This window comes from Chrysemys picta, chromosome 6 (genome assembly GCF_011386835.1).
Source record: "Chrysemys picta bellii isolate R12L10 chromosome 6, ASM1138683v2, whole genome shotgun sequence".
Lineage (NCBI taxonomy): Eukaryota > Metazoa > Chordata > Testudines > Emydidae > Chrysemys > Chrysemys picta.
The window spans coordinates 120198123-120225166 of record NC_088796.1 but is presented as its reverse complement, the minus strand read 5'-3'; positions in this window follow the sequence as shown (position 1 = coordinate 120225166).

Here is a 27044-nt window from a genome sequence, read left to right as displayed (position 1 = left end):
CATATAGATGTTGTCTATTTATTATCCAGTGTTTGATTTTTCTTTTGAAAGTGGATTTATCACTAGTGAAAGGTATTGGATGGACTCCAGGGGAGCCTGGAGTTTTGTCGATCCACAGAATAAGAACAGTTTGGGGAGCAACAGTCCAAGTTTCTCTCTGAAACAGAAGGGCAACATGAAGAGATGAAGTGACAGTTCAGTCTCCATTAGCCATTCAGTCCCTGTTCTGGGATTGCAGTCAAGTATGCTCACAGTGATGGCATCTCTTGACCAGAACAATGTTTGTAAACTTTCTCTGGAATTTTGAATTCCAATTTTAAAAAATGGGCGGGAGGAATGTTGAATTTCTGGAATTTTTAATCTGCTTTTCAGTCCTCTACAGAGCTGGTCTACATTTTTGGAAATTTGGAGAGGGAAGAACGAACTTGACCAGCTCTAGTAGACACCTTGACACCACCTCAATTCAAACAAGCCACCAACAGCCACTGCATGGTAACATTTGATCACTTACTACCAGAACAAAGTCAAGCAGATGATTTAGGCCCCAATCCTGCAAAAAGGTATTGTAGTGTTTACAACTCTCATGACTTTATCATGAGCCTTCCAATATGTATATAAAATTTAAAAAAAAATCAAAGCCTCTGGTTTAGGATCAAGGGATTGTGAGAATCTGTTTTCATATTTTTTAAAGGACCTTTCTAAATTTCAATAGATGTGGAGAAAAATTTCAACATGATCCAACTGCACCCTAAAGGCTCAAAAGCTAGCAGGTGAATTAAGAACCTTCCTATATATTTTAAACTATTGTTATTTTTAAGCCAGTCACATGATTTCTTGAGGCCTAACTCTTTATTTTGGAGTGGTTGGGTTGGAAATACTGCTTAGGCATGTGCTTAACTTTACAACTGTGAGAAGTTCTTAGGCACTAACATGTGCCTGAGACTTTGCGGCATTTGTCCTTATCAATCCCCTATATCACCTAGTTTCTTAGTATATAACATTTAATTTGTGTTTTTTTTTAAAGCTGCTAATCTGAAATCAACCAATATATTCAGCACTGGATTTCCATGCTATTAATAACTGCAAAACAGAGTTTAGAGCTTAACTGTGGGGAAAAAACAGTTTGTTAGAGTTCTTGCGCAAGGCTACATCCAAACCTGCGTATTAGTTATTTGTTAACCTCAGAAAAGAGGTCAGTTTGTTAAGATCACTGCTTAAATAAATTGGATGATTGATTTCAAAATACTTATTAAATCTTTTATCTTCACTGCTGTCAACATGACATGATTCTTCAGTCCTTAACTTTTTTTTAATGAATTTTTCTTATCTCCTGCTAGCTACAGAACTAGAGTGAAGGTGTTGGAGTGATCACAGGCACTCTCATCAGAAACCTGAACACCAGGCTGTAAAATCTTTGATTTATGCCACTATAATGCTTAATAGGAGTTTCTTTGAAAGCACACACAATGCATTCTTAGCATGTAGAATAGGGCACATTTTCCTTTTACTGATCAGGCATCTCCCTAAGTCCCCGGCTGGGTGTTCCTTGGTATCAATCCCTCCATGGGTGTAGAACAGGTAGAACAGCTCCCTCCCTAAGTCGGTGGTGCAAAAGTGTGGAGCACAGAGAAGCAGCCAGGAAATGGTTAAGGGCTGCCTGCCACAGGGGCTTAAAGGAAGAGATGCCCTTTCTCCAGGGTGAAGAGAGAGGTCTTGGGCCCTCGCAGCCTGCTTTGGTCAGGATAATAGCTTTGGTATGTGTAATGGACTGTGCCCCGAGGTAAGGGTCTGAAAAAGATTGTGGTGTGGCACTGGCTCTTTCCTGGGTTAGTGAGGGAGCCCACCAGCTGATAAAGGGGCATGTCAGGAGGGGGAGGAACATGTCAGAGGAGTGTCCGACCATGATGTGCCCTTGGAGACCACAGCCAGGTGGCACAAATTAGAGCACCCCTCAGGCTGTTCTAAGCATGTTGAGTCTAGGGCAGAGATCTAGTGTGTTTACACTGCACACTTCTTTTGGTGGCATGTAGTGTTTACCCATGTATCCCACCCCCCCAGCATGGGTCTAAATAGCAATATAGACCGTGAGGCACAACTCAGGCAAGCAGAGGGTTTGGACATGTACCAGAGTACATACATTGCATCGCTCGCTGCTCACACACGCCATGCCTCCCATCTACGCTACTGTCCTTAGCAGCATATTTTTCCTGTTGCCTCTCTGCTGCTGGAGCCTTTCCCCAGGGAAAAGGCTCAGCCCCTGAGCTTATGTTCAGCTGGTTATCCACCATGACCCCCAAATCTGTTACGGAGTCTCTACTTCCCTGGGTAGAGTCCCCCATCCTGTAAGGATGGCCTGCGTTCTTTGTTCCCAGATGTGTACCTCTGTTTTCATCTAACATAGCTTTTTGATCGAGTCCCTTTTCTATCAATTATATTTCCTTTCAGTTTTTCCCGTGGTTCTCGCGCTCTCTCCGGTGGGTCTGTAGATTTTATTTCCCTCTACTTCCCTTCTCTAATAGGGACTGCTAACATACTTGGGTCCATTTTTTTTTTCTTGCTTCTCCTGACCTGAAACCTTTCCTATTCTCCTTCTCACTTCCCAGTTCCCTACATTTAGTCTCCTGTTCTTCTTTTATTCTGTCACCTCACCTCCTACCCCAGCTTCGGTTCATCCTCTAGCCCAGCATCTAGATTCTTCTCCTTCTCTAAATGTTTTTTTCCACCTTCCCCCTTTGGGTGGATTCCAAGCCCCCTCCCGGGGCAGCATTCCGTGTTGCTGCATTGCAGCTGCAGTAGGTGCTAGTGCCAGGGTCAGGGTTAGTGCAGTTTGCTCTGTAGGTCTGTCAGAGGGCTAATGCACCCAGTCACCCCTTGGGGGCAGGGAAGAGATGCATTACAGCCTCGCAGTTGAGTCTGTAGGGCTGCCCCTGGTCTCGGGATTGCGTGGCCCCATAGCCTTAGTCAGTATCCCCACCCTTGCTATCAAGGCAGTATGGCCTAGTGGCCAGACTTAATACTGCCGCACTTGCTGTCAAGATAGTGCACTCTAATGGCCAGTCAGTGGTACAGCCCCTGTTCACAGGGCAGTGTGACCTAGCGGCCAGAGTCAATACGACAGCCCTTGCTGTCAGGAAGGTGTGGCCTAATGGCCAGAATCACTGGGATTGGTGAGCTGGGCCACCACCCTGGGGTGGGTGGGGGCCAAGATAGGGGGACCCGGGCCCACTCTCTCCACTAGATTCCAACCCAGGGCCCTGTCGGTGGTGGGGTTACCCGCCACCAGCTCGGCGGGGGTCCTACCAAACCACACTGAGCTTTGGTCCGGTTCTGTAATCGTTTCCCCACGAAGCTTCCCTGGGTCACTTCCTATCCGAGTCTCTGGAGTTCGTCGTCTCTGGGACTCTCCACTACATCACAAGCTTGTGTGTCGGGGCCTATCTCCAGCTGGCTGGCCGCTGTGCCTTGGAGTGCAGGTGGCCTCTCACAGAGGCGATCGATGCACCTCCTTCCCCACCGGCGGTCAGCCCAGACCGAGCTGCTCTGCTGCCTTTTATATCCTGGCTCCAGCTGGAGCATGCCCAGTAGAGCTGTGGGGTGGGGGGCGTGGCCTCCTCGGCCAAGAGGGAAGGGTTAACCCCAGCTGTACGAGTGCGGGGCTGACACACCCCGTCACAAGGTCCTTGATCCTGCTTCCATTGAAATAAATGGAAATTCTGCCATTGACTTCGGGGGTCGTAAGATGAGACCTTAGAAAAGCCTTGTTGTGGCTGGAATATCACTTAGGGGATGTCTTCACCACAAAAGAAAGATGTGGTCTTAACTCAAGTTAGCTAACATGGGTTAAAATCGCAGTTAAGACACAACAGCTCAGGTTTTAACTATGGTTAGCAGCTCGAGTCAAAGCCTATAGAGAAACCTGTGGTCGAACTCAAGTCAAAAGCAGAGTTGCCAAGTCTTCACTGCTGTTTTGTACTTGGGTTAACAGTTTGACTTTAACCTCAGGCTTCCCTGTAGGGCTTAAACTCAAATGGCTAACCTGAGTTAAAAGCAGTGTTGCCATGTCTTCACTGCTATTTCAACCTGAGTTAACTAATGTAGGTTAGCCAACCCGCAGTCAGAACACACCATGTTTTGCAGTGAAGACATACCCTAACTATAATGATGTATGCTCATTCAATAGCTCTGTCTCTTTAAGTTTGGTTAGCCTATTAATTGAATTTTAGTGAATGTAAACAAACAAAAAAAGACTTTGCTTAGATGTAAGTGCAAGCATGAAATTACAACACTCGGAGAGAGAAGAAGTAGTTTAAATTTTTAGCCTTTCAAACTCCACGCTTTGGCACTGAGCCAGACATTCACGATATCATTTCATTAAAGTTGGCCTACTTATGTCAAGAGCTGAGCGAGACTTTCGTTTAAGTTTTGATGTCTGAATATATTGCTAAACCCCTTGAAAATGAAAAGATGGTGCTCTAATGATCTGGATTTGGGGATTTTAGATTCAAGAGTGTTGTATACCATATTTACTGATGATGCGTGACTGTGTGCAAACCTATTTTTTGGATGATGAAAGGACTCTTCACGCAAGCCGTTCACATGGAATAGGCACAGGGAAGATGGCCTTAATCACAAACACAGAAGAGCATGCCATTCTCCCATGCCTTGTTATTAGTGACCTGGAATCAGCAGGATTCTTATATAAATCATATAGCTAGGAAATATTAGGACAGAACCACACTGCTCCAGAGCTTAAGTTGGCTCCCTGTCCAATTACCTGGGAAATAATCATTTACATTGGTATCTTATTTACCTAAAACCAAAGTGCAAATGAGAGAATTAATTTATTGCCAGACTACAGCGTTTGTGCAGGTATAAACTAAACAAGATGATGTGAAGTTCTCATGAAGAAGATAACAGGGCCATAAACCATGATATATGCGGTATGTCTCTTTTCTGAGCAGAAGTGGGTGAGTTGTTTAGGGGTTCATCAAATGTCAACCAAAATGTCGTCATATATCATAATGCATCATTAATGACTTTGTTGCTTAACTCCGAGCATTAAGATTTGCTTTTTAGCTCTTTCTTGAAGACTTGATTTCTATTGTCTCCCATGCTTTGGGCAATTAGGAAGCAAAGATACTTCTCAATTATTTCTGGGTGGTAATGCATATTAGAAGTTGCTGTCAGGACCCTGCCTGTGATTAGTCTAAAGTTCATTGTACCTGACTCAGTTTCATGAGACATTTTGGGTCCAGTTAACTGCCTTTTCCGCCCGAACCATTTTGGTAAGAAATTTTCTGACTAACTCTACTGCTCATCCCATCTCAAAAAGGATATTGCAGAATTAGAGGGTATTTGGAGAAGGGCAACAAGAATGTTCAGAGACCTGGAAAAAAATCTTATAGGAAGAGAGATTCAAAAGATTGGGGTTGTTTACCTTAGTGAGGAGATGAATAAGAGGGGACATAATAGTTTATAAATCAACGAACGGTCTAGAGATGGTAGCTTAGGAATTTTTGTTCTCAGTCTCATACAACAAGTACAAGCCAACATCAAGTGAAATTGAAAAGTGGCAAATTCAAAACATAAAAGGAAATAACTTTTTTCACACAATGCATAATTACACTTTGGAACTCACTGCTACAGGATTCACTGAGGCTAAGAACCTGGCAAGATTCAAGAAGGGATTGGACATTTATATGGATACCAAGAATATCCAGAGTTACAACTGATATTTTCAAAGTAATATTAAACCTCATACTCCTAATACAATCTGTAACTACTAGAGAGCTGGCTGAAACCTAATGTGAGGGGCAAATTATCCTACAGTGGCCTTCTTACACCTTCCTCTGGTGTGGCTAGGACTGGCTGCTGTTCAAGATGTGATACTGGACTGCATGGACCATGGTCTGATCCAGTCTGGCAATTCCTCTGTTCTTCTAAAAGGTGAAGATGCTCAGAACTTCCCAGACAGAGCTCAGCATTTTGCAGCACAGGACTCTAAGTGATCTGCTCAACATGAGTGAGTGTCAGAACTGGGAACTGATCCCAAGAGTCCTTGTCACCTGGTCTAACATCTAGATGGACATTCTTCCTTGTGTTACATCCTTATTTTTCAGAGTAGCAGCCGTGTTAGTCTGTATCCGCAAAAAGAAGAACAGGAGTACTTGTGGCACCTTAGAGACTAACACATTTATTAGAGCATAAGCTTTCGTGTGGGCTGTAGTCCACGAAAGCTTATGCTCTAATAAATTTGTTAGTCTCTAAGGTGCCACAAGTACTCCTGTTCTTCTTTTTATCCTTATTTTTATTAAAATTATGTACATATTGGTGTGAATGTATGGGGAGCTTTAAAAAAATTATAGTAAAGCAAATAAGAATGACCTAAGAATGTCTGAGTGGTGTACCCTTCAGCATCAATGTACATATTTAGATCGCTCCATGTTCCGTTTAGCAAGCAAACATATTATTTTCCATGCAGAAAAGAAATTACCCAGGCCAACTGGGCAATCAGACAAACTATACATTTGTATCGCTTTAAGCCTTGCTCCAAAATAAAAGAACAAGCAAAAATTGCATAGGAGCACCTCACTTTGGACTCACTCCAAATTAAATCCTTGAATTACCCCTGGAAATATAATCACACACACACGGGAAAGCATTTTTTAGTGTTCCTATGCCCAATTGCAATGTTTGAACCAATCACAGTAAGCAAAATAAAAATCATAACAATTTTTCTTGCAAATGGCCCGATAAGAGAACCTCTGAATGGTCTCTGTATCAACCAGGGCATTCAGTTCACATCTTATCACTTTCTCAGTGTTCCTTTCATTTCAAACCACTTGTTCATCCTTTTATTTTATATTTGCTTCTTCCAATCGCAGTGATCCATAGACTTCCTACCTTTTGGTAATGGTGTGCGACTAGGAACATAAAGGGACACCAAGGAGAGCAAGTCAATTGGAGAAAGCTTGTATCGCCAAATGCAGATGGGATTTTGTTTAATGCTGTCATAGCCAAATATTAAATCCTCCTCTGTGGTGTACAGGTGCAGTTGGGGGAGAAGCAAGAAGTCCCCTTTTTTGCACTCGAGAGAATACACATATTTTTGCTGTTGCACGAGTACTGGGAGATAAGGTAGCCTACTGATGGTCAACAGGCTCTAGGGTATTTTGTCTGTAGGCTGGGAGGTTGGCCAGGCTCTCAGTCCTCCTGTGTATATGCTACCGTTGGCGGCAGAGCCTGGTGGGGAACCCATGCTTTTTGTTTGAGAAGCTTTAGGGGCATAACCCTTGGTAGAGGAACATGAATAAAAGCAGATATTTATGAGTGGGCAGATCAGTTCCCAGCAGTACTTCTACACAATGCATGCTCTTTGGGAAGCCTGTTAATGGTTCAGAAGTTAGATCATAGAAAATCATCCAATCATCAACTCTTTGCCATGTGTCTTATATTGGGTCTGATCCAGCTTCAGTGGAAGTAAATGGAAAGACACTCATTTACTTCAATGTGGCCTTGTTATTAGGCGTTCCTACTCTATTGCCTCCCCACCAAAACAAAAATATCATCATGTCATTCTTCAAAATATTTAATATGCAAGAGCACAACCACTATCCTTATTAATAACCCATTCAGCTGTCAGTGGCTTCAGTACTTAACCTATTTAGAAAAAAAAAACAGAAATTAAAGGAAAACTAATGAGCAAAATGAAAAGGAAACATCCTAATGAGACAATTCAGCACAAGGGAGATTTCTATACACACCCCCCACACTCTGAAATCTGGTTCATTTTGACCTGATTTCTAAAATCTTCATACTTCTTATGTCGCCTGCCTCTGTTCATAAGCCCTTGGTAGCTGAGCCTAGATAAAAGCAGATATTTATGAGTGGGATGACCAGTTGCCTGCAGTATTTCTACACATCATGAACTTAAGCCAGAGCCCGTGGGGGTCAATGAAAGTATTCCCATTGGTTTCCAAGACTGTGGAGCAGATCCCATGTTACTATAATGTACAGCTTTAATGTACAAGAGAGACAGTATTCCGGTTTTTAGGCAGTTAGTTATAATTTGATATCTCAGTTTAGCTGTTGTTTGACTCCCCTTGATGTGCTGTCTTGCTCTCCCTGGTGTAATAATGGATAGATTTAAAGCCTGTCTCCTCCATGCAAGAAATCCTAGAATCTACACCAAGTAGGGAAGAAAGTGTCAGGATGTCCATCTCCAGCAGCAGAAAAGTCTGCATAGAATCACTCATTTTAGGATTATGCTGTTTTCTAATGAAAAGGTCCAGGCCAAATCGTCTGCTTGTCTATCAGTGTAGATCGGTTAAAGTCAACAGATTAATGGTGATTTACACCAGTGGAGGATCTGCCCCTGCAATTCCATTCTCTAAGTAAACGCCATGAATTTTCATAAATATTCCCCAAAGAGAAATGTATTCTCGTCAAATGAACTCGTTTGTGTGTGGGGGGGGGAAAAGGCTATTTCCCTCCTTCTGACATTGTGCCTTTCATTTTTGCCAGGGATATGAAACAAAAACGTACTATGCTTTTTTTGCAGTTCTGCACAAAAATGATTTGGTTGCTGCTGCTGCTGGCACTGTGAATTTCTTTGCATGGTTATTTGTACTTGTCTGCTACATCACTTTGTGTCTTGGTGCATTGTAAGACCTTACACATACAAAATTCAAATGATCCCTAGTTTTTGTTTCCTTTTTCCTGTCTTGATCTTAGCCACTGCTGTTTCATGAAGAGTCAGGACAAGAAACCATATTTTACATAGTCTGTGAACAAATGATTTCAAATGAAATAAAGCATTAAGTAAGTGGTAAGCTTTCAGGTGTGAAAACCATGTCAGAATTAAGTGGCGGATAGTGGTGATTAAAAAGCAAGCTAGTAACCAGAATGATAACTTTATAGTCCTCATCTCATACAACTGAAGTCAATGGGAAGTCAGTTGCCATAGACTTCAGTGGGAACAGCAGCAAGTGATTAATGGCCAATATCTCATGACCTATGAGGACTAAAAATGAGTCCCAGAATCCTAGCCTTCCAGAGTTCCTTTCTAGCCTTGTTAGATAATAAGGTACAGGATGCCAAGAGTGACATGGGTCCCTTAGCCTAATAGATCTTTATTAACAAAAGCTCTAGGCTGCATAGGGCAAGTCCCAGACATCAGGTTGGGTTGAAGTAAAAGAATGTCTGGATACAATCGCTGTATGGAAAATATTTTCAAGTTCCTGGGAGGTTATTACAATGGAAATTTTAGAATTTAGAATAGCTCATCTGCCTGGGCAGCACCATACCATCCAACTGAGACCTCAAGAAGGAAGTGACATCACGGATAGAAATCAACTGGTGTGAGGAAATGAGGGTTCCCAAGAGAACCCTTAAGAACCCGTAGTAGGGAGGACAGAACAGTTGATCTCAGCACCACAGAGCAGTTGGCAGCAGCAGCAAATGATGGACTAGGCTAGTTTCCACCCTATACATTAGCATGGGTGTGGAAAGGATGTGATGTAACACTCTTCGCGCCGGACTGGAAGATGCTGTGTAACTTTTTCAGATAGTAACTCCTACACTCAAAATAATTCACTTCAACGGAGCTACACTGCTGAAAATCTGCTGCTTAATATTGAGTTAGGTTTCCTTTTAATTGTTCATTGTGGCTTCTTAGCCGTTGTAGATATTTGCAAATAATTTTGCATAATCAGTGAGGGCTGCAGCTCGCAAGGTGGCATGCGTCCTGGACTCCACTTGCCTGTAAATGTATACAATTATTTTCTGTCTGTGATGGTAGTTATACATGGGATGAAACAGGAGCTAAAAGCATAAGTTGCTATGGCTTGAGCTAAAGAGCCAAGCCTCTCTGCTTAGAGCTGTAATAGGCTCATATCGGCTGCAGATTGCGCAGACGGGGGACCGCAACATACACTCACCAGTGGGTTACACATCTATACTACCTATGGTGACTATTAATAGTGACAAGAAGATCATAACCTAAAATGACAAAGGACAAGCCCTATCATCTGGGGAGGAACACTTTTCACAAAGCGATCACTCTATCTGACCATTCAGTCCTCATCCTTAATGGAAACCTGCACAATACTTTCAAAAGATGACCCTAGCAGCTTAAAATCATAACATTGCTAGACACTAAAAATTATGGTCTTAATAAAGACACTGGATTTATGGCTTATTACAACAATCTGTAACCCACTAATCCCTGTTTTTGCCCTATGACGATGGAGGTGTTTGTGGGCCACTTCACCTTGAATGGTCCCTTAGTTTGGCATAAGTAGCTAGCACATATTCTGTCTGTTCGACCTTGTATTTAGCTGTGACACTCTGAGTACCTTTACCAGCCCTGAGGAAGAGCTCTATGTAGCTCAAAAGCTTGTCTCTCTCACCAACAGAAATTGGTTTAATAAAAGATATTACCTCATCCACCTTGTCTGTCTTACAGCAGTTTAGTTGATGGGTAAAAAAGACTCTTCAGAGATAGTGAGACTGGAATCCAGACGAAGGTATAAGGCCAATTTTCTTTTCTGAGCTTCACTTTCTCGTTATTTTGGTATCTGTGATGGAGATTTACTACTGACTATTACCCGGTGCCAGACACAGGTGAGATGAATCTTTATTAAGATAGAGAAGAAAATCTCTCAGCCACAAAATGCACAAGTGTGGAATTGTCAAGAATGCTGGAAGAGATGTAGGCTGGGTTACATACCGAGGTGCTGGAACAGCTTGTAGTTTAGTGGAATAAAATCACTGATCGATAGTTCTCAGTGTTGCCTACCTGGCTAATGTGCTCACAGAGCAAGACTCCCTAAATTGTACAAACTAAAATACAGGTCCTTTTATTTTCCCTTTCATTCACTGAAAGAGAAATGATTGTAGTCAAGATCAACCCAGCTGAAACAGAATTAATCAGAGATGGACGGTACTCAGGGTACCTCTCCCTGCACCCAACAGAACTTCCCCAAATCAACAAGAGTTTTTACTAAAACCCAGACTTTGGTGCCTAAGTCCCGCTTTTAGGCTCCATTGCGATCCACAGAACTCCCGCCAAACCCTCTAGGCTCTTAAACTCCCTCTGTGCCTAAATTCTCAGGGTAAAAGTTCCTTCCTGCCTGAGTTTCTGCCTCTGGGTATGTTCACTTCTGCTTCCCTCTGAGGTGTCTATTACATAAGACCCAAAGCAATTCATGAACTGGGGGATAGGCATCTCTCTCACATATGGGGCCTCATCGCTTAAGTGTCCTCAAAGACCACTTACTGGGTGTGGGCCCATTTGAAATCTGGCCAGAAGAGGACATGGTGCCACTCTGGCTACCCACCTTATAACTTTTAGTCCAGTGGATAGAGCACTTACCTGAGATTTGGGAGCCCCAGGTTCAATTCCCCTCTCTGCCTGATGGGGAGATAGGATATCAACAGGGGTCTCCTGTTTCTCAGGAGACAGCTCTAGCCATCGAGCTCTGGAATTTTCTAGCATGGGGCTCCCTCAGTCTCTTCTGCTGAAGCTGTTCTGCTGTGGATAAACAATGCGATTAGAGCAGGGGTGCTGGAACCTGGGTCTCCCAACTTCCAGGTGAGTGCCCTACTCATCAGGGTACGCAGTGTCTGTCTTAGTCATTAGGCCAGTCTTGTCACTTTCATTCACTATAAATCAGTCTCCCCTACTCCTACCCGTAGCTGCCCAGGTTTAACATAGCAATCTAAACACAGAAGCTGCAGCCTGCACATCGTCTTACCTGTACAACACAAAACCTGATTTAATAAAGCCACTAGAGCGAGATGCCTATTCCCATGACTGATATGTCTAAAACTAGGTAGGTGCCTAACTGCACAAGTTACAGAGCTCACTGGGTGTCATTTTACAAGCACTAGTTCCTGGAACTGTGGTGACACTGAAAAAATGGGCTGTCCTTGGAATCTGGGCTTCACAAAAACCACATTGCAGGGAATGTGCTAACAGAGCTTGTAAAATTAGTAACTGGATAGCCTGTCACCTCCAAAGGTTACCTCTCCGTTTTACTAGCTGCTACAATAGCAAAAATGTTGTAGTTGCTCTCTGACAGCAAATTCACACAGGTGACTTTAACTGTAGCCACGGACTAGAGTTGCTGGAGTATGGATTGCTTGAGTGATGACATTATTTCATGTCTCTAGGGCAATTGCTGACATTTGCACTCATTTGAGTTACTCCATGAAAGCCTTTGTAATTCTTACAAGGCCACAGGACAGCCATGATCTAGGTGCAAATTAAAACAAGAAGTTCAAACTTGATAGAGCTGCAGTTCTCACATGCTGAAGAGATCCGCACAGCAATGTAGTACAGAAGTCATGGGTGGACTCACAAGAGCTCATATAGACAATGGGCAAAGAGAGAGACTTTTTACCTTGATTCACCATTGTATTACTCTGATCTGATGCTGGTATAATTCTGTTGACATCCACGTAGTTACCGTATGACATCAGCATAACCTAGTAGCGAATGTAACCCTGTTATTACTAGGGCTGGGAGAATAACTGATTTTTCATTTTGGTGTTCAAATAAAAAAAATCACAAATATTTTGTTTCAGATCTAACCAAAAAGAAGATTGCTCGGTTTTTCAGTACAAAATGAACCTCTTGCCCCCAAATTTTGTTTTGGATCAAACTAAACATTTTGTTTCAGTGCTTTGTTTCATTCTCGGGGGTTTTAAAACACTTTAAATGTGTTTTTTTAATGACATTTAGGTAAATTCTGAAATGTCTTTCTTAACTGAAAAGTTTTGCCAAAACTTTTTTTTCCAGCTGAAACTGTTTACTGAATGTGACACAAATTTGTGGATCATTTTGGTGGACCTAAATCTCTGTTGTTTTGTGGGGGAGGGTTGTGAAAAAAATATTTGCAGGAAAAGCTTCACCCAGCTCTCGTTGCTGCGGGCTTTATGAAATCCTCTTATGAAAGTCAACTATATGCCACTTTCGGAGAGGCCATAGGTGAATGGGGTGAAAACCAAGCGAGTGAGCAGTAAAATACTCTGTTTTCAGAGCAACACTATAAAATGGAAATCAACAGGAAAAATGTGGCAATGGGAAGTAGGTGGGTACAGGCAGCAACTTATTCTGACCGCTTCCATCATGCGTGTTCCTGTCAGAAAGACACCTTACTTGGCCCCAGGTTTAAGAATAATTTTGAAATGTTACTTTCTAAGTGAGACAATCTGGGAAAAATTGACAGTCCCGTATGTTTTCTCCCCTTTTTTCTCTTTCCTTGTGTGGAATGAAGAGGGACAATGAGCCAGATCCCGAGGCTGTGTAAATTGGTGCTGCTCCATTGACTTCAATGGGGTTATGCTGATTTGCAGTAGCTGAAGAGTCAGCCCAGAATGTCCTAATGATGGTGCAGGGGTAACACGGAGGGAAATGTGAATTCCCCCACACCAGAGGTGAAAGTAAGCCAGTACAGACCGGTACGGTGTACCGGTAAAAAGTGGCTGCCGGTTCCGGCCCGTACTCAGCTGATGTCAAAGTGCTGCCGTGGCTGCATTTTAACATTGCTGCCCCTTTTGTGCCCCCCGTCGGCTGCTGACGTGGAGGGAGGCAAAAGGAGCAGCTGCCCCGGGGCAATGATTTAAAAGGGCCCAGGGTTCAGGCCACCGCTGCTGTGGCCAGAGCCCTGGGCCCTTTAAATCACTGCTGGAGCCCCGGGTGGCGCGGGCCAGACAGTGCGGATGGGCTGGCTGGCAGAGGCTGACCCCCAGCACCGCCCCTTCCACCTGAGGCCCTGCCCCTTCTGGGGGATGGAGCCGACCCCCGTACTGGTAAGTGCTTAATGTTACACTCACCCCTGCCCCACACTCTTTGCCTCCTGCTCTGTTCTGCTCTATGCAGCCATTGCTGTTTACCCCACAACTACTGAGCTTAGCTACCAGGTTGTGTTAAAACAGGGGGAGTGGCCAGGGAGAAATTGACAGGAACCAAGTGCTTGGTGCAACATGTTGCCCTTCCGTATGGTATGTAGATCAATGTCACTGTAGTAATCTGCGCTGCTCAGACCTCATCATCCACAGATGGTAGTCCCATCAAAAGGGTCATATCATAAAGTCATGGCCCAGGGGCCAGTGGCAGCAGGAAAACCACACTGGTGGTGGTGCCATTGCCAAGTGGGAACTCCTCCATGCCTCTGGAAGGGAGAGGGGGCATCTCTAATGACATTCAACTTCCCTAAAATATTGTGTTCCTCCTTCTCCCCCACTCCCCAGCCCATGTGTTTGTTTGAGTGGGTTATATGAGCGTAACCCTTCTTTCGGGTGGATCCAGCAGCAACCAGGGCCAGGTTCAATATCTAGGGGTTCCTTTCTATCGACACAACACAGAACCAACATTAATTAGGGAAAATGCCACAAGCGGGGTTCACAATCATAAAACTGTGAGCCGGACATCCACCTCAGAGTGCGTGGGGCAATGCCTTCCCCCTCCTGTTCTTGAGTTCCACAACCAAAAGTTCATTTTCACAGACTCTTACCCCAGCATTTCAGAGAGGGCGTAGGGTCAAACTCACTTCATGTGATAGATGCCTACCCCCTCCGGCTTGCCTTAGTTATGCTAAATTCCTGCAAAGGCCGACTAAATAGCTAAATGCAACAAGCAGAATAATTGATAGTCCAGCCCAATAATTGGCAGTGGCTAGGACACCTGGCTGGTTGCTGCAATGTAGCTGATGACTGAATCTAAATCTCTCTCTAACCTATTTGAGAGCACAAAGTCTGTTGCCTAAAGTGCGATTACTGCTGCTCTTATTGTACATACTGAAGATGAACCAGAAAAGATTCAGAAGTTTGGCTTTAGACACTTATTTTGGTGCTAATCCAAAGCTGTTTGTCCAGAAACTTAACTAGAACTCTTGCAAGCTTGGGATTTTTTTTATAAGCTTTCCAGGACTTGCTGGTTGCAGCCAATGTGTTGAAATTATCACAAGACTTGTCATTTTTATAGGATTTCAGAATTTCGCTTTTTATTGAAACCAGGAATTGAAAAGAGTATTAAAAATATAATAATTTTATTAAAACCTTTTGACCCTCATCAATAGTTTCGTTCAAGTGACTATTGACAAATTAGTCGTTCGTTCTTCATCCAAATTGATTTGCTCATCTCTGTTTAATCTGTTTGAAAGGACAGTAGGCCTGTTTCCTTAAACATTCTGGCTTCTTTGGACATCTACACAGCACTGGTTTTAATGCCTTTATGGCATAGCTCAGACTTCCACAGCAAGCAGTCCCAATGTTGTTAATAAATGAGACCCCTAGGGCCTGATATATATACAGCTGCCTTTGATTTGCACAATTCCCTTTGCATCAATAGAAGCTGCAAATAGGGATTAAGGGTAGAACATGGCTGTAAGTGCTGGGCTTTTTTACCATCTTATTTCTTAAGGCCTTCATCTGTTTTCTCTTTGAAAATCTCTATGGTTTTCAGTTAAGATCTTCTCAGATTAAGGAGCCTGACAAGAACTTTTATCACCATAATTGTCTTTTTCTAAATAGTGACCCTGCTGGAAGGATTTCCCAAGCTTTCATGGGAGCAGTGATTTAACTGCTGAACATCCAAATAGTGTTAGAACTTCTCCAGCAATGAATGAGGGAATTTATAGTGCGGGGGCCTGCTGCTGACTACTAAAGAAATGCCTCATTCCCAGTCATGGAAGAATACTTAAAAGGTACTAATGGTTGCAACCAGCTTTCCCTAGAAAGTCCTATTTTAGTCTCCCTTTTACTCTGATTTAGAACATTATTTTTTGCTAGATTTACTTTGAAAGCAAAAGTGAGTCGGTTTTTTGTTGTAACATCTGAAAAAAATGGATCACCGAGGGCAGGGGTACACTTAAAATACTGCATGGGCGCAGCTGTAGCGCTTTAGTGAAGACGCACGACAGCAATGGGAGAGAGCTCTCCTGTCACTAGTTAATCCACCTCTGTGAGAAGCAGTGTAGCTATGTTGATGGGAGACGCTCCTGCCCTGTCTACACCAGCTCTTTGGTCAGTATAACTACGACATTCAGGGGTGTGGATGTTTCACATGCCTGAGCAACATAGTTGTACCAAAGTAATTCTGTAGGGTAAACTTGCCCTGATATCACCCTGAGTTTTTTCCCTAATTTTTCTTTGGGCTTGTCGACATGAACAATTAGTTCATGACACGGTGGGGTGTGAATCTACCATACGTTATCCCACCATGGACTAACTGCCTGCGTGAACCTTGCTGATGGAAGTTAACGGTTTGTTAACGTGCTTTGATTTAATCCTGGTTCCAAAAGGACCAGATCAAAGCTCATTAACTGTTAATGAACATCACCAGAGTCCATGCAGGCAGTTAGCCTGCAGTGAGGTAGATTCACATCCCAGTTTGCTGTGAATGAAATGTTTGTGTAGGAAGCCCTTTGACTCTCTCCAGCTAAAAAGCAGCTTGTTACTCTTTTAGGTACTGCATACCTGTGTAATTACATGAGGACTCAATGTAATTACAAGACAAACTGTCGCTATATTAAAGCAACTATTTACATGGCTGTTTCCACTGGAACTTGTCATGTGAAAACGGATTGACTTCTGATGTTCTGTGTTCTATCATAAAGAGAGACAGCCAAGACAGTGAAACTTTCAAGCTTTTTTCCTTTCTCTATAACTGTGGTATTCTCGTATCAATCATTTCCTGACCGTGGAATTCTCTAACTTCTGATACATAATCATACTTTAACATTTCCGCTTGGGAATCTGTTTACACCACCTGGTGCCTTCTCCAAAGTCTTCCTATCTGCAACCTGTACTTTTCTTCTTGGTCCCATGTGGGTTGCCACAGTTGCTACCATTTTCACCTAGCCTAATCTCCTTAAACTAACTGCCAACTACATTTTAACATTTTTTTGTTGAAGAAATGTAAGCAAAGATATTATTAGAGTTGGTCAATTTTTTTAAAAATGTATTTTATACTTGAAAAAAGCCTTTCTTCAGTTCTGTGTGTGTTTGTAAAATCCCCTTTGAAATTTATTTGAAATCTTTTACTAAAAATGGTATTAAAATAATGATTAAAATTTTGCTTCCTAAAATGAGGCATCTGGCAAACAATACATTTTGATTAACGTGTGTTTTGCAAAAAATTCTGAAAAACGGGTTCCATTTTTAGCTTTGCGAAATGAAAACAATGCCAGAATTTTCCACAATTTTGTCCTTTCTTTTAGACTTGCTCTAGTTGTTAATGAGTGATGTTTTGAATAGTTTGGGGGACTGATAGTGCTGATTGATTTCAGTGGGAGCAGAATCCCTTTGAAGTATTTCTCTTACAGGAAGAAAAGGAAAGTGTGAGAGAAAGTAATTGTTATTTCTATTTTTTAATATTTGGGAGGTGTGCTGATAAAACATGATGAGAACTGTATGAGTTTCTAGACAGATAGATGTAATAGGATATGATTAAGTCTGGGGGAAAATTATACATTTTTATTTCAATAATTTAATCTTATTAAAACTACTGATAAAAGTTTCTCCGATGGAAGACACTTAGATGAACTGGTTGAATAACTGTTGCTCTTTCATTATAATGATTTAAGCCTTCTTCAAGTGTCATGGCATTAACATTTTATGTAGAGCCATAACAAAGTGGCTGCTGGAAGAATCAACTGTCTTTTTTAAAGAATCAGCACTTCTTGACTATCTTTATGAGACCACTGGTCACTTTGTAATATTAAATGACAGGGCTGCTGGGAGAAATATGACTGTGTAGTATATTTCACTTGGGCATCTGGCCATTACAGGAATGAAACTGCCAAAAGATTCAATAGAAATCTTCATCATAGCATTTGGTTGCAGTTCAGTAGTCTATTTACGTTTGGGAAATATCCTTATGTCTCCCTAGGGCAAGTAACCTTTTAATATTTCCTCTTTGAATCTCTGATATTTACACTAATAGTTTGTGTGGTAATGCATACTGTGTATCATGGAACACAACGGTCTTTTTTATGCTTCTCTATCTCAACTACTGTTTGTTCTTTCACTCTGGTTTCCTGCATCCCATCGTGCTTCTCTTGGGTCATTCCAACATGGTGGTATAAAAATCACCATCCCTGCCCACCTGTCAGACCATATCACTCCCTTGTAGGAGTCTCTCTTCTAACTTCCCTTCTCACAAGAACTTCATGCGTAAGGGCAGCGTGAAACTCCCTGATCATCCTGGTACAGCAAATCTCCTCCTACAAATCTCTGTTAAAAATGTGTTAGACTTTTGCCTTTGATTCTTGTTGCTGGAGCAAAAATGAGCTGATTTTGTGTAACTTTGTTTTCAATATTAAACACTTCATAACTAACCTGTGTCTATTAGACTGGAATGCAGGCAATATATTATCAACTGAAAAAAGTATCATAGAATTATAACATTCTAGAAGTTAGTTGGAGAAGGCTTATTAATTGTATTGTAACACAATAATACATGAATTTGTAAGGACAGGGCTCCAGAGTGCTAGGTGCTGTACATACTCTTAGTAGGAGATTAGTCCCTGCCCCCAAAGAACTGACAGTTTAAGTAGAAAAGACAAAGGGTGACAGGGAAAACAGAGGCACAGATAATTGAGGTAACTTGCCAAATGTCAGTGATGAGCTGTCAAGTATCAGAGGGGTAGCCATGTTAGTCTGAATCTGTAAAAAGCAACAGAGGGTCCTGTGGCACCTTTGAGACTAACAGAAGTACTGGGAGCATAAGCTTTCGTGGGTAAGAACCTCACTCCTTCAGATGCAAGTGATGAGCTGGAATCAGAAACCAGGTCTCCTCTGTACTCTAGATCACACTGTCTCCTTATAAAAAGAACAGGAGTACTTGTGGCACCTTAGAGACTAACAAATTTATTAGAGCATAAGGATGCATCCGAAGAAATGGGCTGTAGCCCACGAAAGCTTATGCTCTAATAAATTTGTTAGTCTCTAAGTGCCACAAGTACTCCTGTTCTTTTTGCGGATACAGACTAACACGGCTGCTACTCTGAAACCTGCCTCCTTATGTCATCTAGTCCAGCCCCTGTTTTCTTCGGCCAGTTAAGGATTGTTCTCTACAGAATATGGTCTAGTGATTTCTCCAGTCCAGCTTTATGGGCTAATCTCATTTATAAGGGCATTATTTACCCACACAATGTAGGGCTTACATATCTGAAATTGTAGGGAGGGTACATTTTTATGGATGTATGCGAAAGCCTGCATTCACAAGCTCACGGTTGGAGTGTATTAGTACCCAGGATTCCAGGAACTGTGCATGCAAACAGCAGTCTTGTGGGCCTAATGAACTCATGTGTTTGAAGGCACAAGAGTGGAAAACTTGAGTGTGCATCCCTTGAAGTAGGGAGCATCTACTGCTTCCCAGGGGAGACTGTTCCATATTTCGTTAGATCTTGCTGTTAAGAAGCTTTTCCAGCTGTTCAGCCTAGATGGTTTATAAGCTTGTAAATATAGATTTAATGCTTAGCCGGGAAATATCTTTTTTAAAGACACTGTCTCTATCCATTTTCCTCTGTATGCCTTGTACTTTATCTAAATGACATATTGTATGGTTGCTATGGATATTTAATTGAATCCTGGCAAAAATCTCCATATGTCACTATTCAATTGCACGTTTTGTGACTGTCACTCATTTGTCTCCATCATTCTCCTAGTCACGGGTATGCTATGGGCACATATTACCAGGAAAGACCAGCCCATCTTTTTCTGTTTGCTTGATAGTGACGGCTTAGTTCTGTAGAAGCAGCCCCAGCATTCAGCACAACAAAGATATGAGAAAATTCATGTATTTACTATTTTTTCCCCACTGTAAAGTCAAACTGTGTAGGCATTTTAAGAGAGATTTATGCCATGCGCCTGGCATAAGGCCACAGGTTACAGGAAAAAAACAAGTCTGGAGACAACTTCGCTTAGATGGCTTAAGTAGAACTAAAGCGTTGAGCTCCCTGGAGGAACAGATAACAGTTGTCAAATCACGTTGATGCAATGGGATACACAAACTAGGGGTCATGGCTATTATGGATAATGCACCATATAAAAGTGGAACTGCATGATATAAGTTTTCTTGACCTGATGCATCAGCATGTTGCAGTAGCACTGCGACAGGACAATCCCATTTTAAAGAGACGCAGACGACCCCTTTACCTAACCCTTTCCTGCCCAAGGACTGGCCAGTCCTGAAGGTGGTGGTTTTTATGATCAGGTATAGAAGCCTAACTGAGCTCGGGGTCTCATTATGCTAAATGCTGCACATCTATCTAGTGAGAGACAGTCCCTGCCCTGCGAAGCTGACAAAAGGGTGGGAGGAGAACCCTAATAGAAAAGAAAGAGGTGCAGTGGCAGGGAGCAGAAGTTGTCTTCCTGTTGGGAGAGGACCTTTGTCTGAGACTTGTTAAGGGGGAGGGACAGTGCAGGAGAGGAGGTAGGAGGAATCTCCTTTTGCAGTTGGGATCAGCATAACCGTAATCATGGCATCCTGCTCCGCCACCCTACACCAGGCAGTAGAAGCAGATGGGTTCTACAGAGCGTGGATGGATTTAGGTCTTGAGGCAGACTAATATGAGAGGAAGGCTGGTCTAGTGGTTAGGGGGCTAGCCTGGCATTTATTTGACCTGGGTTCTCTGCTTGCCATAGACTTCCTTTATGATCTTGGACAAATGACTTAGTCCCTCCAGGCTTCCATTGCTCATCTGTAAAATGGGGATAAAGGTATTTCATACTAATGCAGGGTTATGGTTATGATGAATAACACACCAGCCAAAGTTGGTATTGCATGTTATGTATTTTCTTAGACACAATGCATCAGGATGTTGGGGCAGCAGTGACTGGACTATCAGGTACACTCAGAAGGGTGTTGAGACACTCATGCAATGGAAATGGGGACTATATAAGTTAGCCAGTTACAAAATGCCTCTACCAGTGCTACAGGTTTTTGGCTGCTAACAGGTCACTTCTCTTTCAGTTATTTGTTCATTTGTATGGAGACTTGGTGGCATTTCATTTTTTCCATATTGCCAGTATTCAGTGCTGTTGGCCCCTGCCTATTTGGGACAAGGACACTTCTTTGCCCTTTAACTGCCTTGCATATATATTTGTGTATGGGGAAAACTGTATAAATATTAATACTCATACATAGAAGTAAAACATACGACGATGTAGTATTCTTATAATAGCTTATATTTATAGAGGACGTTTCATCCCAAAGTGCTTTGAAACTTATTGAACGTTTAAAAAAATGGAGGTCCATTTGTGTGTGCTATTCTTTGCCTACATCTGTGTATAACTGCAAATGTAAATAGTTATTTAGATGCCCACTCAGATACTGTTTGTTTGTTGCATACAACAGTAGTAACTGAACATAGATTTTTGCATGGACTAGTGGCCTGACTTTTTACAGATAAGTCCACATGCTTCAGTTTATATATATATAATGAATCGCTTCACCCACTGGAAGTCCAGTCACACCTAGTTCAGTTGTTTCAGTATTGCCTACCGAAAATTGTGAGTCAAGACCCCAAAATCACTAGACTTAAAAAATTAATAAATTTTGGTTTCTTTTTATTTGCCTTCTGTTTTTTGTGACTTTAGAGATCATGTTTACAAGATTTTCTCTACAACCATGAGAGCTAGAAACCTACTATAATAAAAGCAGAGATTCTCACATGACTCCAGGAGCTGGTGCTTTAAGAACAATACCAAATACTCTAGTAACATTGAAAGAACTGGCAACCTTGTCCATTAATGCTCCACTACAATTTGGAACAGAAAGTTTAGAAGAATGCTATTTCTACTTGCCAGTGCAAGAGGAAATATAGATAGTTTGAATGCATAGAATATTTACACTCATTCAAGCAGAGCTGGTTGAAAAACGGGATTCAATTTTTGTTAAAACTTTCACAAAACTTTTGTCATTTTTCTCACCAAAACATTGATACAAAATTTAACCAACTATGCAAACGTCAACTATTTGTGACCACTTTTGACTATTTTTCTTCTCTTTACTAAAGTATCCTGGGTCTGTTAGTGACTACAGTTTCTGAGGATTTGGTTTACACATCTGAAAAAACAGCCCTGAGCCCCCTAACCTATCACACTGCGGTATTGATACAGGACTGAATCATGAAGGGGAAGCGTCATTCACTGAATCTCCAACACCTCTTCTTGTAACCATCTGGGTTTTCTTTGATGTGCTCCCATGTAACTACTAAGCAGCCTTGAGCTTGTTGGTCTTGAGCAATCTAACAGGATCCCTATCGTGTAACTGAAGGCTGACCTCATAAATTTCAGATTTTCATTCTAAAATGCAGCTATTTTTGATCTATAAAACTGGGCATATGATAAAAGGGTCTCAGTCTTTTATTACCTGTAAAATATGAAATTCCATTGTACATCTGTAACATTTGCATGTATGTTAAAATTAAACCCCGTCCTGGGCCATTTTATGGCAATTAAATGAGAACATGTTTATGGTCAAATTATAGATGTTTCTGAGAAAATCAAGGATTCCAGTGGAAACACTGATGAAACTAGGGCTGGCCAAAAACTTACCATCAGCTATCTTTTCAATGGAAAACTGGGTATTTGATTCAATGACATTTTTCAATATTTCTGCTTTCATGGAAAACAATAGACTTTTTGTCCACAAAAAATGTTTTTTTTTTCAGCCAAAAACGGAAGTATTTCTCTTTGGAAAAGCGGTCACAGGATGCCACATTTCCCATGACACAGGGACTCCCATGATGCACTGCTTCCCCTTTCCAAGTGAGGAGACCATGTTGCAGCATGGGAGACTTAGCCCAAACAGGGAACCAAAGCTCGAGAGCGTAACTGGGACTATGAGGCATCTGATCTCCACCTCTTAGGAGGCACCATGGCATTTAGCCAAAACATTTCCATATTTGAATTTCTGCTGACCAATCAACATTTTTTTGCAGGAAAATAATCATTTTTTTGGCCAGCTCTCATTAACAGACTCATTACTTTATTGAGCTCTAGCAATTCATATTGTAATTAAGCTAATATCTTGGTAAAAATCCCTGTGTTGTTTTGAAAAACTGTTTTTTGAGACAGTGAATGACATTTGACCTATTTAGCTTCTCTGCACTGATTTGTTTCTTGATAGCTTTGTGAAGAGAGTTGTTGCTGCATAACAGACTGGGGAGCAAGTGATAAATATTTTGCTTATAAAAGATAACTCTCTTGAGATGGCATTGGCAGACAGTCTCAATTTATTGCCATTAGTCCAGTTAGAAAATCGCCTATGTCAGTGGATAGGTATCCACTACCTGATGGGAAAGAAGGCAGTATTATTATTCAGTGGAGTGGCTATTAAATCATCTAGAATATAAGAGGCTTACATATTCACACAGGCTTAAAAAACATTAGTGCACTTAATTGAATTTTATCAATGGTGCATTAATACAGACTAAAGTGCAGTTCAACCCAATTTATCCAAAGGTTTCATCCAACAACCTTCTGAGAAGTAGGATTTTTGCAGTCAGAAAGCACTGAAAAGACTGCATTCCAAGAAGAAAAGAGTAGTTGGAAAAACACCTCTGGTGAGTAGGCAGCACTCCAGGGAGTCAGTGCTGGAGGACCATATAGAAAATGCAAGCCTGCTTTAGACTGCCAGCCTGCATTTAAAAGATATGTGATATTTGGAGTCCTCAAAAGTTCAGTCTACAGAAGTTGGTGACATTCTCATCCAGACTACAGTCTGGTAACTGCTGGTGGAGTCTTTAAGGGGTAAACAAAGACCAGAGTCGCTGTCCATGGTACTTCATGGCTCCCATTATTATAGTATTGAGTTCTCCACAATCTGCAATGTCCTCACAACACCCCGTGAGGTAGGGAAGTGCTATTTCCCCCATCCCACTCACACATGGGGAGCTGAGGCTGAGAGACTAAGTGATTTGGCCAAGGTCCTGTAAGAAATCTATGGTGGAGTAGGGAGTTGAACTTAAATTGCCTCAATCCTGGACTAAAACCCTAACTGCTGAACCATCCTTCAGCTCAAACAGGATTTAACTCCACAAGTCCATTTTTACATATTTTCACACTTAATACAGAGGATCAAAATGAGGTGTAGTTTGTGTGTGGGGGAGTGGTGGTGGTTGTGCAAAATATTACAACTCACGTTTGTTTCAAAAGCTTAAACCAGGGTATGGTTTGGATCCAAGTTCCATTAATCCAACACCTGAACATTAAGGGAATTTGCATGTATGGTTACTGTCTTGTCTCATCTCTATACGAGACAAAAGCAAATGCATTTAATTGAGGCACTTAGGTATAGCGTTATAATCATTAGTATTGGATAAAAGTCTAGGTGATACCTGGATTTGATACATAGGAAGGAGTTTTCATGAACTAGAGGTTGGCCAAGCAGGCTTCCTAGTCTATTCTGATCTGCCTAGAATATAAAGCAACATATTTAAATCATCTCGGGCAACATCCATATTGTATGCCTGTTAAAATCATACAGATGACCACCTGTCATCTGGTGGACTGGACTGATCAATTTTGAGTAATTCTTCTCCCTGTGACTCAGCAGTATCTATCCTATAGACACGTTGGTTACCCTTTCCCCTTGCCTCAGGCTGCAGCATGTGGCATGCATCTCTTTCCTTTCAGTATCGCGCATCAACATTGTGTTGCTAGTTACAGACTGACAGTGCAGCAGAGAGGAAACCAATGGCTGAGGGAGTCCACACTGTCCAGTGAAAGGGACAAGAGCCTGTCTCACTGTGATTGGAGGTATTTAGAATGTTAGTGGCTTTCCTCTGGACAATTCTGAGATGTATAAAATTCTCGTTCCTAGTCAAATAGACTTTACTGATCATGTAGCGATGAGTCCTGTACAGATCTATTCCTAGGACCCAATTCAGCAAAGCATTTATGCGCATGTTTATCTGTAAGCATGTGAATAGCCTCACTGACCTTAATGGGATTATCATGTGCTGTAAAGTTATATGCTTTGCTGAACTGGGGGCCGGAGGCTTACTTTCCAAAAGCTAGGTCCTGTGCACATTGGTGTGTGTTGCCCCTCTCTTATAATGATCCTGGGCTTTGGTTGTAAGGATCAGACTGGGAATGATTTTGGCTGGCTTTTGTTTTCAGAAGTAGGAAGGAACGTTCTGCCTGTCTGAGTGGATTCAGTGATAAACTGGGGGAATGCCCGTTAGATCTTGACGGGCTTGCTTCGGGAGTAAGACGTCTAAAAGAATTGTCTGCGTGGCACAGGCAGTTTTAATGATAATTGGAAAAACATTGCTCCTTTTGCATTGTTCAAGCATGACACCTACAAACCAGAATGAGAGAGGAAAAAGAATTGTGGCAGTTTGCTGCTGCTGAAAGGGCTCTGGCTTATCAAAGCTTTTAGGCTGAGACGGTGCCTTTTAATTAGAGCTGGAAGCTCAAGTCAGTCTGTAGTATGGCAGAAACTGGCTCTTTCAACCTCTTAAGGCTCCAAAATGGTCAAGTAACATTTGAGACATTCTGTCCGGATGGCCATTGGTTTGGCTGTGTATCAATAGTCACAGACGTTCCTTGCTAGCAGTGCTGCCTGCTGCTAACGCCGAAGTACCATACCCGTGCAGATAGCTGTGCATAGGAGTGGAGCTTCAGTTACTAAAGCGCTGCGATTTGGTTGCTAACATGGCCAGCCCACATGATCCTGTCCCGCTACTAAATCCAGTATTGTGTAGGGGCACCTCCGCTGCTGTCTCTATATCGCAAATAAAATGAATAGCAAATGTGACCCCAGCCTGTTTCCAACCTGCAAGGTGCATAGCCTTGGGAAGAGCTAGCCCTCCAAATGCTGGTGGCACATCCCTCCTTGACAACCTGCCTCTTTAAAGGGAGGGAGGTTTGCCTGAGCGCTGCACGTTGAAGAAGGCCAGGAGCACAGGTTGCCAGTGCAAATAGCCGTAGTAACTACTTTCATAGGTCTCAGCAGTGCCTGGCCACCAGCCTGTCTCTGAGCCAGCTCAGAAATTCCCACAAATGGGCATAATCCCGTTATTGGTGGTGTATATGCCTGCTTTATTTGTTAATCTGAAAGATGCATCTACTTACTCAGCATCTGAATAGGCAATAAAAAGTCCAATTTTTACTACGTCTCAGACCAAAAAGGAAACAACGCTTCCAAAAAAATGAAACTCTGATCCACTCAGAGAAGAGAAATGGCACTTGTGCTAGGCATTTGAGGTCAACAGACATGGTCTATATGACAGTATATGGGATTCCACTAGCTACACCATGTCCCCAGATATTAAGTCTTTGAGCTGCTCCAGTGTCTGAGCTGTCCAATGGCTGTGGTGTTGCATAGGGGAGAAGTGGTCATTTGGGTAGCCAGGACCCAAACCATTTAGGGCAGGGGTCGGCAACCTCGGGCACGTGGTTCGCCAGGGTAAGCAGCGCAGGAGAGTGATATGCTGGCCGCGGCTTCCCACTGCCCCCATTGGCCTGGGACAGCGAACCGCGGCCAGGGGGAGCCGCAATCGGCCGAACCTGCCGATGCGGCAGGTAAACAAACTGGTCCGGCCTGCTGGGGTGCTTACCCTGGCGAGCCGCATGCCAGAGGTTGCCAACCCCTGATCTAGGGCTTTATACAGTAGGTTTTAATCAATACCTTGAACAGTTGGAGGGCTGGTGAAACATGTTCCCTGTGGCTAACTGCACCCAAGAGGCAGGCAGATACCCACTGCATTAGCTGTAGGTTGCAAATGCTCTTTATAGGTAGAGTGCATTACAGTAATCTAGGCTAGGATTTGGAAAAGGACCCAAGGGAGTTACGTGCCTAACTCAATATTGTCACAATGGGAGCTGGGCACCTAACACTCCTAGGCCATCTGAAAATCCCAGCCCTGATTTAGAAGAGACTGCATGGTGTGAACCTGTCCCCTTATCTGAACTATCCACATGGTCTGAATCTATTTAAAAAACAAACAAACAAAAACTCTTGAAATCCTACGAGAATGGTTTTACTTACAAGATTTCTAAAGCTTCCTGTTTCTGGGTAAGCT